The sequence below is a fragment of the Nerophis lumbriciformis genome, linkage group LG25 (genome assembly GCF_033978685.3).
Source record: "Nerophis lumbriciformis linkage group LG25, RoL_Nlum_v2.1, whole genome shotgun sequence".
Taxonomy (NCBI): domain Eukaryota; kingdom Metazoa; phylum Chordata; class Actinopteri; order Syngnathiformes; family Syngnathidae; genus Nerophis; species Nerophis lumbriciformis.
The window spans coordinates 22,993,434-23,013,074 of NC_084572.2; the positions used below are offsets into that span (position 1 = coordinate 22,993,434).

General features: G+C 36.7%; 1 protein-coding gene across 3 annotated transcripts in view; it reads left to right on the forward strand.

Annotated features, from left to right (window-relative positions):
* The window catches only part of evi5l (ecotropic viral integration site 5 like), a 73,210-nt gene that overhangs the window by 9,200 nt on the left and 44,369 nt on the right, over positions 1-19,641 (forward strand). The gene's annotated exons all lie outside the window — the stretch shown is intronic.

A 19,641-nucleotide genomic window follows, 5' to 3' on the forward strand; every position in this document is an offset into this window, starting at 1 on the left:
AACACCACACAGAAGTTTGTAACAACAATATTCCGCCAAAAGTTCCTCAGTCACGAACGCTAATAAGTTAGTGTCAGTTTAAAGTGAACACGCTTCACTCATGACTGCTGCTACCGCACTTTATCAACCTTCCTCATAGCCATCCAGTAATGCACTCAAATAAGGGAAAATTTGAAGTAATATCCATAAAGTTGCTTTGAAGCAAGATAGCATCCACTGATATAACAAATATACAGTAAGTCGCCGTCTGACGTCGCTCCATCACACCGTGTTTGCCTGACATCAAAATACACCTAGCTTAAATGTGTTTCAGTTAAGTCTGTTTCTTGACTCTACAAACTGGTAGGCCTCGAATTTTAACTTTTTAAGGTCAAGGCAAGTGTTTCCTTAAAGGAGGGCTCATATTTTTGGAAACCAAGGCAAGTTAAAAGGGCACCAAGGCAAACATTATTTTCTTTCAAGGCAGGGTCTCCAAAGTGTGTGTGTGTGTGCGTGTGTGTGTGTGTGTGTGTGTGTGTGTGTGTGTGTGTGTGTGTGTGTGTGTGTGTGTGTGTGTGTGTGTGTGTGTGTGTGTGTGTGTGTGTGTGTGTGTGTGTGTGTGTGTGTGTGTGTGTGTGTGTGTATTATATTATATTATATTATATTTTGAGCACTTTTTGTCCATATAGATAAAAATAGTGTTCATGTATGAGAGCTAGGGCTGCCAATTATGGCCAAAGTAATAATTAAGATTATTGTTATCAATATTTAAATCATGATTATTGACTGTTTGGTAAAGCAGTGTTGGGGTGTGAACATAATACCATCATGTCATTTGTAATGGCTAATAAAAAGGCTATATATAAACGTTATCCTTATATCTAAAGACAAATATTATTTTTTTAATTCTTTAATAATATCAACTTGTCAGCTTTTTGACATTACATGATGCCTTTATCTCTATTTTTACATTTTGATAGAGGGAGTTTTTATTTTTATTTTTATTTTTTATTAAAAAAAAGTTTCAAGTTATGTACATCGATATATGTATATGTATATGTAGATGCTGTATTGGGACAGATCCATTAAGAGTTTGAGCAGAAATATGTCATATAGGAATTAACTATACACAATAAAACATGAACACAATTATGTGTCGCATGAATAGTTTTTGAAGTAATACCTTTTGTGACATGAAAAAAACACAAGTAATGTAAAAAAAACCATGGCGTTTACTTTATGTAAAAAAATATGGCGTTTACTTTTTGATATCAAAATAAAACACAAAGCAGTTTGGTTAATGAAGATTAAGTCTAATAAACAAGCTTTGTTCTTCTCCAACGCCTCCTTGTGGTTCAGTACAACAGTTTAGATAGATAGATAGTACTTTATTGATTCCTTCAGGAGAGTTCCCTCAGGAAAATTAAATGACATTTGTTTGGCCAACAAACAAAAAAAAACAGGAGTGACACCTCTCACATCGAATACACAATCTTCACAGCCTGCGTTCAACTCGATGAGATGACAAAATGTTTTAGCTAGTACTGATGTTATTTGAACACTGACACAGTTTGCTGTTAAATAAAGGACAAGTGATCATCCCAGTCAACAAACTAAAGACTTTATGAACAAGTTTTGACAACGTTCCCAACACATCACCTGCTGCATGTTTCCTCACCTCATTAACTCTGTCACAGCAGCTGATGGATGCTGTATTGAGAAAATAAAAGCAACATCAAATAGTTTTCTCTTTTGCTGTATACTTTTAGTGTGGGGACAAGTGCGTCGGTCTCCAAAATTGTCCACACATGTCGCCATCTAACAGCAGTGCGCTCTTAAACACATGCCAAGAGGTGTGGGAAAATGACGTTAAACCAAGCGCTCCGGAGCAAAGTCTGTGTCGTTAGTCCGCCATGATTATCAAGCCAAATGACGCTAGTGCGCATGCGCCTAAAATGCATTAATAAATGAAGTTTTTTCGGTAATTAAAACATTTGACGATATTACTAAACGTCTACTTTATTGGCCAAATGATATATAAAAAAAAAAGAGAGGACCTCAAATGGAACCTTGAAAAACACCTCTAATCTAATTAAAGAGGTGAAACAAATGAGCTCTGACTGCATCTGAAGTAAACAAGCTACAGCAACATTTTAGTTACATAAATCATATTATGAAAAAAATGTTACTGCCTAAAAGGAGAGAATTTAGTTATGTAAATCACACATTTGGACCCCAGTGTTATGTTTGCTAGCAAGGTTTATATGTCATTACAAGAATGCCATGTGTTTACAGTGGTCCAAGTTCCTTTATACAACAGGAGCACTGTATTGTTTTTAGCAATTTCTTGCAAATAGGATTGTCTCCCCAATCTTTAACTGAACTCAGGGGCTGGTATAGTGTCATTCTGGGGCCAGATTTGGCCCCCGGGCCCTCAGTTGAATAGCCCTGCTTCACTCGGTGCACTGGCTTAATACTCTCTGATTGATGCAGACTCCAGAGCTGGATTTAAAAAAAAAAAAAAAAAAAAATCCCCAGCATGTTGCTCATCAGTGTTATTTTGCGCGTAGCACGATTAGATGAAAATAATCATTTATCCGACCTTTTCATTGAAGTTCCTTCAAGCCAAGTCGCAATGTCGCTGCCTTTTTCCATCTGAGTTCAGCGGCTAATCCAATATCTTTGTGGCCCAAATGTCATGGACAAATAAACACGTAAATATTTATCTTTGTATTTATTTTATAGACTCTGAGCCTGCGGTACGGCATGAATCGAGAAGGAATATACGGTCTCAGCTGTGTAGGCTCAGAAGAGCGCTAGGAGGCTTTCATATGTCAAAGAATGCCAACATAAATATGTCCGTTAGTTCGTGACGTCACTGATTTCCCGCTGTTAAAAAAATACTCCAAAACCCCGCGAACAAAGGTGTCTAAAACTGTGTGCAAGCTTACGCCCAAATACATGATATTTGATCATTGTTCTATAGCTCTGCATCTATTGTAGGGATTATTGGAACTGGTTGATTTTTTTCTTACTACCATACCATTGCTTTGTTTTTTTTCATATTCATTTTAATTCCATATGGTTTGCCTTTATCATTAACGACAATTAGTAAAAGTTGAATGTTGTTTGTGTTCAGTGTGAACAAGGATGTATCATCAACGTATCGTAGATTATTTACTTTAAGACCGCCTAAAGATAAACCTGCCATGTCTTCGCCTTCTCTGAAATGTTTTCGGTATATAAATTAAACAGACTTGGGGACAATCACAAACTTGTCTTACTCCTTTTTTAATATTAACATATGCCAATTTCGGACAGACATTCAATAATTTTGGAATGTTTGACTCTATCAAAACATTTGGTATAGTCTATGAAGCAAATGTAAACATCTTGATTGGTCTCCAACATTCTGTCACTGATGATCTTTAAATTGAGGATCCCCTCGAGTAATCATGCCTGGTCTGAAACCACTTTGTAGTTGACTTATTTCTTCATTGATTCCCTTTGTTACTGTTTGTTGTATCATTTTAAGGAGTAATTTTGTCAAATGACTCATTAGGCTGATAGTTCGGAAATCTGCTTTTGTTGTTTTTTTCTTTGTTTTTGGCAAGGGAACAATAATGGATTGTCCCAATTCAGCAGATCCTCTGTTGTAAATTGTGTTCCCCAATCTTGTTAATAATTTTGTATTATGTTAATTTAGAGCTTTCAGTGATTCTGTTGGCATATCATCTGGAAAGTTAGCTTTTGCTTTCTTTGTCTTGATAGCATTTACTATTTCCTCATAATATTATGTCCATCAGTTGACTCTATCAGGGGCATTCCTGCTCTCTTTTTGTCACCATATAACTTGGTTACATATTCAACCCATCGGGTTGCTATCTGCTCGTCATCAAATAATATTTTTCCGTGTTTGTCTATAATAGTGCTACTACCTTTTTTCTGTTTAATTATTTGATTTTATCATAAATTTTTTTGTTTGTTTTTCAAAGTCCTGACTTTTAAGAACATGGATTGTTCAGCCACTGCTGTTTCAACTAGCAGAAGTTAATTCCTGTGTATGCTCACTTAAGCAGGTCCTCACCAAAAGGTCTTTCTTGGCCCTTGCTACACTACTCTGTTTCATGCAAGTCGGGGGCTATATGTTGTAATGCTGCTAATTGTTTATATTTTATCAGTACTCTACGGTATGTCAAAAGGACTGCTGAAAAGTCATGAGTTCATCAAAGTTTGTGTAGGATCTAAGACTTGTGCAAACTTTTGTATAAATTAAGATCGTGCAGTGGTACTGAATTTCCTCTTCTGATTTTTATTTTATACTTACTGAGATGTGGACGTGACTTTTACATATATTGCAGATATCTACAAAATGTGCAAATATTAAGAGGACAGTGGTGGCTTTTAAAAGGAGAAAGTCCAACTGGAGCAACAGTGCGAAGCAAGTGTGACGTAATGCTCGCTTCAGCATCTTCAGTCACGGACAACGAGGGACAGAAGTCTCTAAACAAGAGTACATTCTATAATAACGCCCGAAGAAGATGCAAGATTTGTTGCTAGTTCTTTTTCATTTTAAAAATGTCATTAGAAGTCTGTAAACACTTGAAAAAAATCTCAACAAAGTACTTTGTACAAAACGCAGCAACAATTGAAATTATGGCAAAACAATAAAAACATATATATGCTAATATTAATTAATAAAATATTTGTTTTAAATGTGTGTATAGATTTTTTGCCCTTTAAAAAAAAACAAAAAAAAACATATATCAACTACTCAATGACGTCATGACCACGTCTATAACCACGCCCCCACCGCCACAGGTATCTTGGCAGTTTAGGGAAAACCCTGTACCGGTATCTTAAACAAAACGTACAAAGTGCTTAAGGTTGTTTTATGGCGAAAAAAACAGTGTTGAGAGCACTCAGATTATTTTTGTTGTAAGTAGTAGGGCTGCAACAACAAATCGATTATAAAAATAGTTGGCGATTAATTTAGTCATTGATTCGTTGGATCTATGCTGTGCGCATGCGCAGAGGCAATTTTTTTATTTTTAAAATTATTTTTTATAAACCTTTATTTATAAACTGCAACATGTACAAACAGCTGCGAAACAATAATCAAAATAAGTATGGTGCCAGTATACTGTTTTTTTTTTCAATAAAATACTGGAAAGGATAGATATGTAGTTTGTCTCTTTATCTGATTATTAATCGATTAATCAAAGTAATAATTGACAGATTAACCGATTATCAAATTAATCGTTAGTTGCAGCCCTAGTAAGTAGTAACGTAACGTGTTGCTTATTGTTATAAAGTAATGAGTTAGCCATTACTATGTCAAAGCAGTTTTTGTTTATTTTGTCCATCAACTTTAGGTTTATAACCTCATGCTTGTGCGTGGGGATACATGGAGCTTCTACTCGCTAACTGGGATGAAGGCCGCTGGCTGATAAGTTTGAAAATACTCTTCAGCTACCCAGCCGTTATACTAGGTTAGTCCGCACAGGCTATGGGGAGAGGCACTTTCAAGCCGCGGAGTAGCGAAACATTTGACACACCAAGCGAGCAGCAGAGAGGATCTATCGCTAGTTGCTGTGCTATGTCGCTAACAGAATTGAACAACATATACAGATGAGATAAGTAATAAACTTGCTACACAAAGAGATAAAGGTTCCCAAGCAAATTGATGTATGTGTAAATAAATCTGTAGTCACTCACCAATAGCCAATGCAGTCGGTGACCAACGCATTGCATCACTCGAGAGTCGAGAAGTTTGCAACTGTGCAGCCATATTCTTTTGAAAAGTTTGTTGTATTGCATCAAGCGCAGAGAAGGGCAAACGGCCATAACAAAGGCACATCAAAAGATACCAGTATGGCGGTATTGTCTCAAATATATATCTATTTCTAAAATATACTGGTATTAACTGTAATACGGGTATACCAACCAGCCCTACTTACTGGAACATTCATTACCAATGCAAACCAAAATCAAAATGCAACCACACCTCCTTCCCAAGAATGCTCCTTCAGGGCTAGGCTGCGGGCATTCAGTGTTGTGGTCCTTGACCAGGGCAGTGCACAGGGCTGCATTTCATCTTCTTTGCTGACACAGAGAGCGATTTGATGACCTGCCCGCTGCAGCTCTTCTGTCTACATTATTGCTCTTGTACTCTACCCTATTGTTCTTGTAGGCTGCAGATTTGTAACTGGATCTGACTAGCCCTGTAGCTTCCACACTGACTCAATTGTGCTCTATTTTGTTTTTGTGGGTGCTGCTGCTGCTTTTTGGATTCTTACCAATATACCAACAATGTCCTAATAATTGGACAGAAATAGCAATGTGACCTGAATGGTTTATTCATTATTTTATTTTCTAATTTATTAGCCTGTGGAAAAAGTTAATGTTGATATTTACCTCAGAAGACTGCAAATAGAAAAGAGGCATTCCATTTTTATTTAAATTGTATTTGATATGCCATTGACATTTTTTAATTATTATTATTTGAAACCCGATTTTGCATGTCACTATTAAGTTATATAAGCCTTGCTTGTTCAATATTCAATGCAAAACTTGTTTGGGTCCCTATTAAAAGGTTAATTTGTTCAACCTTGGCCCGTGGCTTTGTTCAGTTTTAAATTTTGGCCCACTCTGTATTTGAGCCCCAAAGCTTTGTGAGAACTTTGTTTGAACCCATTATACATATTAATAGTAGCTGAATGTCTTTTCTTTCACATGTTTTGGTACCATTTTATTGAGCTGGTCAGCTGACTAAGGAAAACATTTAAATACATATGCAGTGGTATCTCGGTTTTCGTATGTCCCACTTTTCGTATGATTCAGTTTTCAATGAAATTTCCCCTAAAATGTTGCCCCGGTTTTGTATCTTCAAGGCCTGTGGAGAGTCGGGTGGAAATGCTGGTGGGTCCCTCACTTTCTTTTGTTTTTCCCGGAACGGCTTGTTGTCGAAAGCTATTGTTAGCATGGTGTCACCCTAAACCAATGTTGCAAAATTTTAAAGATATAGATCCATTAACGGTCTAGTGCAGGGTTGTCAAACTCAAATACAGAGTGGGCCAAAATTTTAAACTGAACAAAGCCACGGGCCAAGGTTGAACAAATTAACCTTTTAATAGGGACCCAAACAAGTTTTGCATTGAATATTGAACAAGCAAGGCTTATATAACTTAATAGTGACATGCAAAATCGGGTTTCAAATAATAATAATTAAAAAATGTCAATGGCATATCAAATACAATTTAAATAAAAATTGAATGCCTCTTTTCTATTTGCAGTCTTCTGAGGTAAATATCAACATTAACTTTTTCCACAGGCTAATAAATTAGAAAATAAAATAACAATGAATAAACCAAACATTCAGGACTTTAAACTGCTCAGTTTGCAACACACTGATCTAATCTGATGTGCCCAAGCCAGATACCTGCCATCTTTTCTTGGATGCTAGTTCATTAATGTCGGGGCTCGGGCTTTGAGCTGAGGCATCTTTCGTTATCGAACGAAGTTGTTCACCAGTCATTATATCTCGTCCACCTGGACCACAGTCTGGGGGTGTGCTTTAAAGGCACTCCGTTTATCGTCCTCCACGAGCTGTCGTCACGTCTGCTTTTCATCCATTCTAACAACGTGCCAGCCCGATCACAAAATATGTGCGACTTCAGCAGGCACACACACGTAGATGCAATGCATACTTGGCCAACAGCGATACAGGTTACACTGACGGTGCCCGTATAAATAACTTTAACACTGTTAGAAATATGCGCCACACTGTGAATCCACACCAAACAAGAATGACAAACACATTTAGGGAGAACATCCGCACAGTAACACAACATAAACACAACAAAACAAATACCCAGAATCCCATGCAGCCCTAACTCTTCCGGGCTGCAATATACACCCCCACTACCACCAAACCCCTCCACCCCCCTCCGTGCGTCGGTTGAGGTGGGCGGGGTTGGGGGGACGGGGGTGTATATCGCTGTTGGCCAAGTATGCTTTGCATTCACGTGTGTGTGCGTGCTGAAGCCGCACATATTATGTGACTGGGCCAGCATTCGCTGGACTGGGTGAAAAGCGGACGTGACGATTTTTGGGAGGGGCACTGAAATTTGAGTCTCCCGGGAGGGTTGGCAAGTATGAGAATTGGCATATGACAATTAGCGGTGAATGCGGCGTTACCGCCGCACCGCCACTGAATATAATCGGCGGGCCAGCTCTAGTGTTAATTTGATATCGCCTCAAAGGCCAAGTGAAATTACACGGCGGGCCAAATTTGGCCCGCGGGCCATAGTTTGACACCCATGGTCTAGTGGATTATTTTACCCAATCCTAGTCTGTGACAGATTGATTTGATTTACTTTGTTTCTTATGGGAAAAATGCTTCAGTTTTTATACAATTAGTTTTTTCTTGTCTGATCTTTTGGAACAGACAAAAACCGAGGTACCATATATCATTATTTGTTATTAAGAAAATTGGCAGTTGTAAATCAGAGTCTAGGTTTAGTTTTGTTGGAAACTGTTTGAGTTGAGGATTTACTCATCGGGAGTATGATTAACAACTAGAGGTGGGAATCTTTGGGCACCTTTCGATGACGATTCTGGAGCTACGATTTGATAAAAAATCGATTACTCATGCATCTTTAATTTATGTATGCAGTTATACATTTCTTTTCGTTTCACTGAATAAGCGTTTATCACTTTGGAAAAGAAACTTTGGAATAAGAACCAGTTAAATTAATTCCCACATTTATTAAATTAATGGAAATGTGTGCAAAACTGTAACATAAGAGCCCTATAATAAAGGAGCTAGTCGGATCTCTCGATGAGATGGCTCGCTGCAGTCAGCCAAATTTTAAAACTATTACTGTATTTACAATAAATACATCGATTTTGACGTTTACTAATTGATTTTATAATCGTCCATGTCCGAATTACGATGCGTCTAAAAATCGATTATGTCCCCCACCTCTTTTAACAACACAGACATACGAGTGTGGTTTAGACAAGGAATTTGAAGTCTTGAATACAGACTGCCATGTGGGGGAGCTTTACAAATCCATTTTATATGGAGCTCGGATTATTACTGCCTACATAACATAACCGAGATATGGCTCAAAAAGGCAAGGATGTTGGTTCACAACACACTACTACTGTAGTCACAGTGAGCAGAACAGGTGGTCGTCAGACTTGACTGGTACCGACCAAAAACTGGACTAGAAGCAGTGGTTATGTACAGTATAGGTATTGACCACTTATGATACAGTTTCGGGGTCGTGGGGGGTGCTGGAGCCTATTTCAGCTGCATTCATTACTTCAATTTTAAAATTGTAATTCAAGTAAAACAAATCAACAGAAGGTGTTTTGTTAATTATTTCCACTGTTTATATTTTGACATTGAATAGTTGAATCATTTTGAAACTTAAATATATTTATTTAATATTTAGTATTTAGTAATCTATTTATTTATATCTGCACCTTATTGCTTTTTTATCCCGCACTACCATGAGCCAATGCAACAAAATTTTGTTCTTATCTGTACTGTAAAGTTCAAATTTGAATGACAATAAAAAGGAAGTCTAAGTCTATTTCATGCTATAAATTACAAATGGCTATTCAGATAAAGAAAGTTAGCTAATACAATAAACATTGTTTGTAATCTTTATAGTTTTTGCATTTGGAGCAGTTAGAAGTGGAGAAGGAGTAGAAGAGACCGAAATTGGATATACAATCCAAGGTAGAATCCACTAAAGCAGAAACAAAAAGTAAAACGCAAGCGCCTCAGAAATTTGCGGAGCCCAGACCCCCGGCTTATTTTCAGTCTTGTTCATTAGGTTCAAATCACATGCCTGCAAAAAAGTCTCCAATATCACCCGAAAATGTCACTAGATATGTCACTCATAGCTGTTTACAAAAAAAGGCGCCAAGAGAATTGACAACACTGTCGACGCCATCCTCAAGTACGTATTTTGCTTTAAGATGGTATTTTAAACCTGATGTGCATCGATAAAAATGGTTGTCGCTGCAATACCAAGAAGTTACCTCAGTTTTATCCAAAGTTCTCTTTTGAAGCAAAATGGACCGCATCTCCTCGCAATTACAGACCGTGTATCAAATGTGTGCGTCTTCCGGGTTATGGCTTATCCCGGAAGTGATGAATCTTCATTCATATTTGATGACACGATAATTTATTTTTATTAATGTGTTAATGTAACATTCCAAATCTACTGGTGGATAATGCCCGCCCAATTCCGTGATGTGGGATTCACGTCACTTTATGTGAAGGCACTATCCACCAAGCAGGTTTTGGCAGCCGAGCTACAGCGCATAACGAATAAGGATTTCATTATAACACAATCTCGAGAATAACGCGATCTGTATTTCATGGATCCCAACGACCGTGTTGTATAGAACTCGGTATGCACTTGAAAAATTATTACAATCTTTCATAAAAGTGAAAACAACAGAGATGTCGTTTGCAACATTTCCACCTCAAAAAAGGCTAAACTACTCCGAAAAAAACCCAAAGTAGAGATTGGATTGTTTAGTGAGGTCCTTGTAGCTGGTGCTGCGCCGACAAGACATCATACTTGACTAAATAGAGGAAGAAAAAGATGTAACAAAGTTTCTGTATGTGAACCTGCAGAAGGACCATTACCTTTACCAGCAGACAGCTACACCTCCGGGGCGAGGTGGTGTGTCTGGCCACCCGTCATGTCCAATTTGTCATAGTGAAAACAATGACTCAGTTATATAATATTATTGAATATTGTTCTAAAAATGCAACTTTGCAAAAAAGCATTACCCCTAATATACATCTGGTACTCTCTGGAGTTGAGTAAATAAGCCCTCTGTTGTCATATGAAGAGATATTGAAATAGATTAGACTCTTCCATAGAGTTTGACTAATTGTAGTGTCATCTAGTTTAGACCTGCCAATAATCATTAATGCTTCACTTGTATTGGTATGTGATATACCAATGTTTCAATTTGCTTTGTCAAGATTTTTAAGGTAATAAATAAACGCATCAGCACTTAAACACTCCCAACAAGAACTGTGAAGTAATTGATGGCTTAGCGCGGCTATATCCAGACAATTTCCTCTCACAGCAGCACTCAAAGGAAGCTATTATCAGGAGAGTGATGCTATTAACTGAGTTCAACACAGGAAAAAACATTAGTTAATGTAAATATGCCCAGTCCGTTTAAGTCCCAAAGTGTAGGAAGCTTCCCAGTGTTAGTTTTGCTTAGACAGCCTCAGCAGGGGAGTAGGTGTAGCTTCCTAAATCTCCATCATTTACAGGCAGAAACCAAAACCTGGTGTCTGGATGGTTTCTGGGTTCATATGTCAGACATGTTGAGCCACATTTGTCTTCACAGCACGTGGACAACATGCAAAGTGCCGTATTTTGCGGACTATGAGCCGCCATTTATTTCCTACGCTTTGAACCCTGCAGCTTATGAAACGGTGCGGCTAATTTATGGATTTTTCTTCGCTAACGGCCATAATGTTTTGTATTTTAAAAATACATATCAGTGTTTCCCACAGGACAGGCATCTATTTGTGGTGGTGTGGTTGGGGGGCGGCGGCGGCAGCGGCGATGAGAAGAACGCGGAGTTGGAATATAATTACAACATTTTATGTACATATTTATATACAGATTTGAACAATTAGTGATTGCAATATTCAGTGTTGACAGCTAGATTTTTTGTGGACATGTTCCATAAATATTGATGTTAAAGATTTTTTTTTTTTGTGAAGAAATGTTTAGAATTAAGTTCATGAATCCAGATGGAGCTCTAATACAATCCCCAAAGAGGGCACTTTAAGTTGATTATTACTTCTAGGTGTAGAAATCTTTATTTATAATTGAATCACTTCAACTTCAAGCTCGTCTCCTGAACGTTTCCCGACATTTAAAATGACTGAATAGGCTGCTTCACCAGATGGCTAACACCAGCTGGCTAACAAAACACGGGGATTAGACGCAAAAGCATAATATTATGTTTACTTAAACACCAAACTAGCGTTACAATTGAGGCAGCAAATGAATCAAAACTCATCAAATGCACACTTCAACAACTTTTTGTGAGCAAGTCTCCAAAATATTCAGTTTTATGCTCTCACAAATAAGTGTCTTTTTGTCAGTTATTTATGTTGGGATCTTCTTGACCCACTTAAGGGTTGTATTTATCTTTTTTTTTTTTTTTTTACTAAGAAAATATTTGTATGTTTGACATTTACAAATAATTCAATTATGTTATCCATTATAAATACATATACTACACGTATATCATGTTTAATTGTATTGGTTAAAAATCAGTGTTAAACTGAAAAGTTATTTTTCTCTTCTTTTCATTAGACATTTAAAAAAACAACACATTTTAAAGCCGTCATTACATTATAATACCATCCCGTGAAACTGTTATCTTTTTGCCTTAGCTCTTTTTTAAAAATGTATCAAAATTATGCATGCAGGTAATAACCAGTGATTATCATGATAAATCAAAATTCAGGTAGGATGCATCTGATTTATATTTTTAAAATTTACATTAGTGACAACACTAATGTAAATGTATAATCACCTCGAGATGTTATTACACAATGTCCCATGCATTTGATTATTAGATTTTTTTCAATGTCCAAATAATGGATAACCTTCTTTGAAATCATAAAGAAAGGTGACAAGCAGATATTTAAATGTATTTTTGTCTTTAGAAAATATTAACACAGTATATAATAATAATAAACTAGCTGGCATCATCAGATAATAATAAAGTTTAAAATGTTTTTTTATTGAAAGAACAAATGCATTAAGTAAAGAAATATATTTTATTGACACACATTTTTTCCAGGCTTTCACCGGCCACATACAATAATGTGGCGGGCCAGATCTCGCACTCGGGGCCTTGACTTGGACATCTGTAGTTATCATACCGGCCCATTATACTTGACACATTTAAAAAAAAAAAAAATTATTCTATCTTTTCCCGAATCCCTTCAGTTGTAAAAAAAAAAAAAAAAAGACCTGTAGCGTAAATAAAGGTTTATGACAAGTGTTGGTTAATAATAAGTTAATCATCTGTTAATATTAAGAAATGCTACACTCAGGTCCTCGAGCGTTGCAAGTAATCCAACATTGAATCAAGTCACACATCGCACATCACATGCCGCACACATCTAATTTTATAACTTTAAGTGTAAAAATTCAACATTCCCAATAGCCAAAAGTGTAATATAAGTAAAACACTTAAGTATTAGTATGGTAAAATTGTGTTTGAAACACTAAATGACGTGTTTTGTGACGACATTTTAACATAGCAGTCACAAAATTGTAAAACAAAAAAAAGAAAAGTTACCCAAAACAATTCACCTTTTAATACGTTTTACAGGGATAATTGGTGGCTAGTGCTAGCAGCATACATCAGCAGTTGATCCTGCTGCCTGCCTGCATTTCACCATTTGTTCAACCTCTACTTTTTAACAATGCTTACTAATCTCCATGGCTACCGACGGTCAACTCCTGCCTTAACGTTGGCTCATCCCCGGCTGAGATGGTTCTAAAATACTCAGTAACTTTGGACATTTCAATCGGGACACACTGGAGTCCTCATGTTTTGTATGTGAAATAAGCTGAGGTCTTCTTTAATGTCACACATCATGACTGTACATGCAACTTTAGAGGCATAGTTTACCCCCAAATTTTGGTCTGGTACTGAATTGTATGATCTCTGGAAGCTGGTGTTGATCAAGGGCTGTTCAGGACTTTTGTGTTGGAGCCTTGAAATGTCTTTTTAGAAGTAGTATTGATTTTGGGAATGATTTTGTCAAGAAAAATAAAATTAAAGTTGAGGTACATGACCCCAATACAAGATGCTATTTTCCCCCCTAAAGGCGTCTTATATTTGGTGTCTAAAACGTAATATGCAAATCAGCAACTGATCCCACACTCACACAGACACTTTGTAAAAAAGTGTAATAGAGGTTGGTTAAGTGAGTAAACAGAAAAGTGATGACACTAAGTTCGAGATAATGGTCAACAATGAAGCAGAGTCAGCAAACAGTTCATTCTTATATAATGCAATCATTTAAAACATGCTTTTTTTAAACGTACATTTGTAAAAAAAAAAAAAGATATATATATATATATATTTTTTTTTAAACAAAGGATGTTGTTTTTATTTTTTATTTTTAAAACAAAGGACGTTGTTTTTAGAGTGCATTAATGTAAATGAAAAATAGGTACCAGTGTTATTTTTATGGTAAAATTCTGGCGACTGAGCTACCGTTTTTATTCACCGTAAAAATCTACGGCCGTTGGTTTTTTTTGCGTAACGGTAAATGGAAAAATAGTATCACTGTTATTTTTTGGCAAGTGACCTGCCAGTTTTTTCTACCGTAAAATCTACGGCTTTTTTTTTAGTGCATTACTGTGAATGGAAAAAATAGTATCACGGTTATTTTTACGATTAACATTTTGGCGGCTGAGATTCCAGTTTGTTTGTTTTTTTTCATCGTAAAATGTACGGTCGTTTTTTTTACAGTTCATTACTGTATGTGGAAAAACTGCTGTTGTTTTTACAGTGCATGGCTGTAAATGGAAAAAAATACACCTGTTATTTTTATTGTAAAATTGTGGTGACTGAGCTTCCAGTTTTTTACCGTAAAATCTACGGCACGTCTTTTTAGTGCATTACCTACTTTACATGGAAAAATGTTACCGCTGTTAGTTTTAGGGTAAAATATAGTGGTATTTTATGTTTTTGTACGTGCTATCGTAATGTAATCAAGCTAGCGTGGTTTTACTCTGCATTACTGTTATTGTTCCGTTAAAATTTTGGTAACTGAGTTGCTAGTGTTTTACAGTTTTTTACTGTAAAATCAGTGTAGTACAGTTTAGTCTTCAGGATTGTCTTGCATTTGAGTATGCTGGATAATAAGGCATAACAATTCCTATTAGTACAGTATATGAGTGTACTGTACATGTGAGTCATCTATTGATTCACATGTCAAGACACCACAGAAACACCCATCTATTGGTCTTGGGTTTGTTTCGTGTTCATTTAGGTTTGAGTCACACCACAGTTATAAAGTCTGTGCTGCCTTGCTTTGTCAGAGGCCTTCACAATGCCCTTCAAATGACGTGTGTGAGGAGCAAAGAGCAGAAGAGTATCACTCTACTGCAGTCATGCATGATTTACTCCTTTACAGTTTGGCCCCAACACTGAACCGGCCTTGCTGCTGCTGACACGTCCCTGAAGTGCCACACCCTTTACTTAATGCAGTGCCTTTTATAATTCGGTGGTCTGCTGTTTAAAGGTACAATCTAGTAACTGTTTAGAGCAAATGATTGTCAATGTCTACATAACATCCTTTGTGTCGTGAGCTGGAGTTCTGCCTGATCGTGAACTGGACGAGTTACTTCTGCAGCAGGTCCAATTGATCAAGCTGAAATACCCGAATGTGAAATAGTGAGATTAGTATCTCTTGAAACATCCATATATCTTGGAGGCTATATTCCATATCTCTTTGCGAATACTGTTATATCTCCAAATGTGATTGGTCTCATTGGATTGTTAATGGTTCTTTTGATTAGGCTGGGTGCTACGCCTGAATGGCTCCCTTGTTTCCTCTTTTGCACTGTTGTCATGTTCCTCTCCTCGCAGGCTGATCCCCTGCTCTACTTGTTTTGTCGTGTATGTCCGTGTCATATGATTGGTTGTTTCAAATAATCGTGTCAAAATGCACTCAACCCTAATGCACCTTATATTGTATATTTAGTCCTGATAATAGTCAAGTCATAGGGCTGCAGCTATCAATTATTGTAGTAGTCGAGTAATCTATCGATCAGTTTGTTCGATTAATCGAGTTATCAGATAAAACACACTTTGCAGCCTCGATGCATATTTTAGGGAAAATTGTTGAAAAATAACGATTGTTCTGCTTGCCATTACCTGCACTGTCGTTTCTATTAAATGCACATTATCAACATTGAAATAGCACTTTTAACATGTGTGATAGAGTTGCAACAATTAATGAATTTAATTTGGAAAAAACTTTGTTGCAAAATAGGTGCATATTTTTTGCTTTGCTAGCTGAACTGAGGGTCTCACACAAAACGCTGACAACTTGCAGGAAGCCGGCTTGGGTCACAGAGTTTTGTGTGAAGCTTCCTTTTTTTAACGAAGTTTACATTTCCTTACTGTAGGGAGGAGTCTTTGAGCAAAAATATGAATCTTAACTTACTAATAAGGTACTTTGGAATTGCATACAAGCATATTTTAGGAGTTACTTCTCAAATGTTAGCAGTAAGGCTTTGGTTTAGCTCAAGTCAAGCAGGAATGATTGTTTTCCGATGGAATGTGTGAACTGTGTGATCACATGGGCCTTTTTATATCTGCCGTTCTACAGATCATCTGTAAAGATGGATGCAATAATGGAAAAGCAATGGGCGGTCAGCTCAACATTAACAAGATGAACGTTGCACTTTAGGCACAGATGCCTTGTCAACGCCCTAAATGACTAGATGTAAGCAGTCAAGAGTGGAACACATACTGTAAACACAGAGAAGTTAATTTTAACGTTCATGAAACAACTCACGGAAAATATGACGTAACCCTCTTCACAGTTAACAGTCATAACAGTTCTATTAGAGTGAAGTGAGTTTACATTAGCTCTCCTAACCCACAGTACCTCACCTTCTCATCACAGTCCAAAACACAATTTCTAATATCCCAACGCGAGTTGTTTTGACTGAACAGCTTGATATGACTCAAGAAAAATGCCTGCATGGACTAAGAACTGTGCGCTGAGTCATGATGACATCATTTGCTTCACAGATGCGTCACTGGAGGCCTCCCAATTTCAGTAAGACCACCAGTGTCTTTGTTCAACTCCATGAAGCTTATTTCTTTTTCATTCAGTATGTCATACTTCTTATAAAGATTATACTATCTATAGATGGGGAGGGCTGGTATTTGCGCAGCTGTGTCCCAGTGTTAGCTTGTAAGATTCCTTCAAAAGGGATACACGCTCAGGGAGAAATAATTACACTTTCATATTCCTTGCAGGAGTTGCAGGAATTCCATGATGGTGCTTGTCTTGCCAGAACACCGGCTTGTAATAGAGAGCAAGCTGCAACGAACGCATCGTCTATCCCTAGTGCGAAGCCTCTTCTAAAATACTAATCCTCACCACCATGGCGGAAAATAAAATTTCCTCCACGTATCATTGGAGGACTAAATGAAAAATAATGGCTAAGCATGACACACACAACGAGCAGCACGACACGAGAAGCTAACAGCTAAAGCTTCAATGGCAAGAAATATTTAGATAATGAACAAAGCAAAATATGTTTTGGACAAAAAAATCACTCCATATTCTTTACTCCTCACTAGCGTTACCAGATCTGGGTTATTGTGCAGAAATATGGGGAAATAACTACAAAAGTACATTCACTGACCGTCTTACAAAAAATATTAGAATTATATATATTGTTGGATATAGAGAACATACAAGCACTTTATTTATTGAATCTAAAATAGAAATGGTGATTTGGTGCATTTACAAACCGCTAACAATATGTACAAAGGAAACTAAACGGCTACCCAAGAATGTACAACAATTTTTATTTGTTTATTTGAAGGACAATGGGCAGTTACATTAAGAAGATGGTTGCACCAGATTTAGCACCATGCTAATTTCAATCTGTAGTCCTTTTATGGTGCATCTAACATCCACAATAAAATGACACAGGATTGAAAATACACAACAATATTAAAATTACATAATGATAAACAATTTAAAATACAAGTACAATACACAGAGGGTATGTGAGTTACAAATCAGTGGGCAGTCAAGTTACAGTATTTTAGCAGCTTCATTTAAAGTGCAGAAGTATATAAAGTGCAGCAGTTTTTGTCAAAGTCCACATACAGTGCAGTAGCCATTAGATGATACCCATAAGGGTATCATTCAATAGCTATATACCCCATTGATATTGCATACATAAAAAAGTTTGCGATGTTACAAGATTGGAATGCTACTCTGGTGGCCATCAGACTACTCCCGCCAGGGTATCATCTGATGGTCAACTACCTGCCTGGTTTTCTAATGTGAGCATGGATTCTTCAATTCTTCTCAAGAAAAGAAGAAAAATATAAACCTAAAACATTTGTATGCACGCACAACACTTAAAACCTTTAGCATATCTGTATGTGGAATTAAATTATGGAATGGACTAAGCAAAGAACAATCTACTAATATGATCTAGTTTGAGGTTGTTCAACGTAAAGGTGTTTACAAAGTACAAGGAAGAAGAATTTTGATAAACATTATAAACTTTCTTCAAAATGAGATATTATTCATCTCAGTAATTTAATCATAACTGATTTAAGTATTAAGAGAACAGTTGTATGTAGAACTCATTGATGCAAATTGTGGTACAAGATGAAAACAGGAAGTGAACAAATGTGTTACTAACTGCTATGTAATGGAAATTGGGTAGGATTATAGACACTTTGCTTTTTCCTACTCCTTTTCGGACATGTTGTAAAGAGAAATGAGAATGTGTGGATTATGTGATATATCATATTGGATCTGTACACATCTTCGTAATAAACTCTAACCATAACCATAAAGTAGAAGTGATGGCTCCAGATAATTCGATACCTAGTAGTGCTGCACAATTTTGACAAAAAACGTAATTGCAATTTTTCTCTCCTGAATTGTAATTCGATTTGCGATTTAAAAAAATATTTTATACATATACATTGCATCCGGAAAGTATTCACAGCGCTTTACTTTTTTCACGTATTGTTGTTATTCCTAAATGGAGTAAATTCATTTTTGTCCTCCCAATTTTTTTAATGTTTTATTTTGCAAATTGATTAAAAATAAAGCAATAAAAAAGAACATGTACATAAGTATTCATAACATTTGCTCAATACTTTGTTGATGCACTTTTGGCAACAAATACAACCTTGAGTCATTTTGGAAAAGATGCCACAAGCTTGGTACACCTATCTTTGGGCAGTTTCGCCCAGTCCTCTTTGCAGCACCTCTCAAGCTCCATCAGATTGGATGGGAAGTGTTGGTTTTCATCCAGGATGTCTCGGTACATGCTGCATTCCTCTTTCCCTCTATCCTGACAAGTCTCCCAGTTCCTGCGGCTGAAAATCATCCGCACAGCATGATGCTGCCATCACCATGCTTCAATGTAGGGATAGTATTGGCCTGGTGATGAGCGGTGCCTTATTCCCTTCACACCAAAAATAGATTTATTCCATTTTGGAACAAGGCTGTAAAATAACATTTGGAAAAGTGAAGCACTGTGAATACTTTCCGGAGCCACTGTAAGCTGTATAAAAAATGTGTTTCCTTTAGTTATTTACGATAAAATCTTTTCAGTTCTGTAATCTATTGTCAAAATATCGGATCAGGACTTGAAATCAGATCGGATGCCAAAAATGTTGACATCCTTTATATATTGTATAAAAAGGCCTTCAACTAACGACTTAATGCAAAGTAATTATTTATATATGTTACATTCAAGGTGATTTGTTGTATTTCCTTATGGCAACGGGCATATATTTATTCAAACACAAGTACATTGATAGATATTGATTAAAACATGATTTTAATTC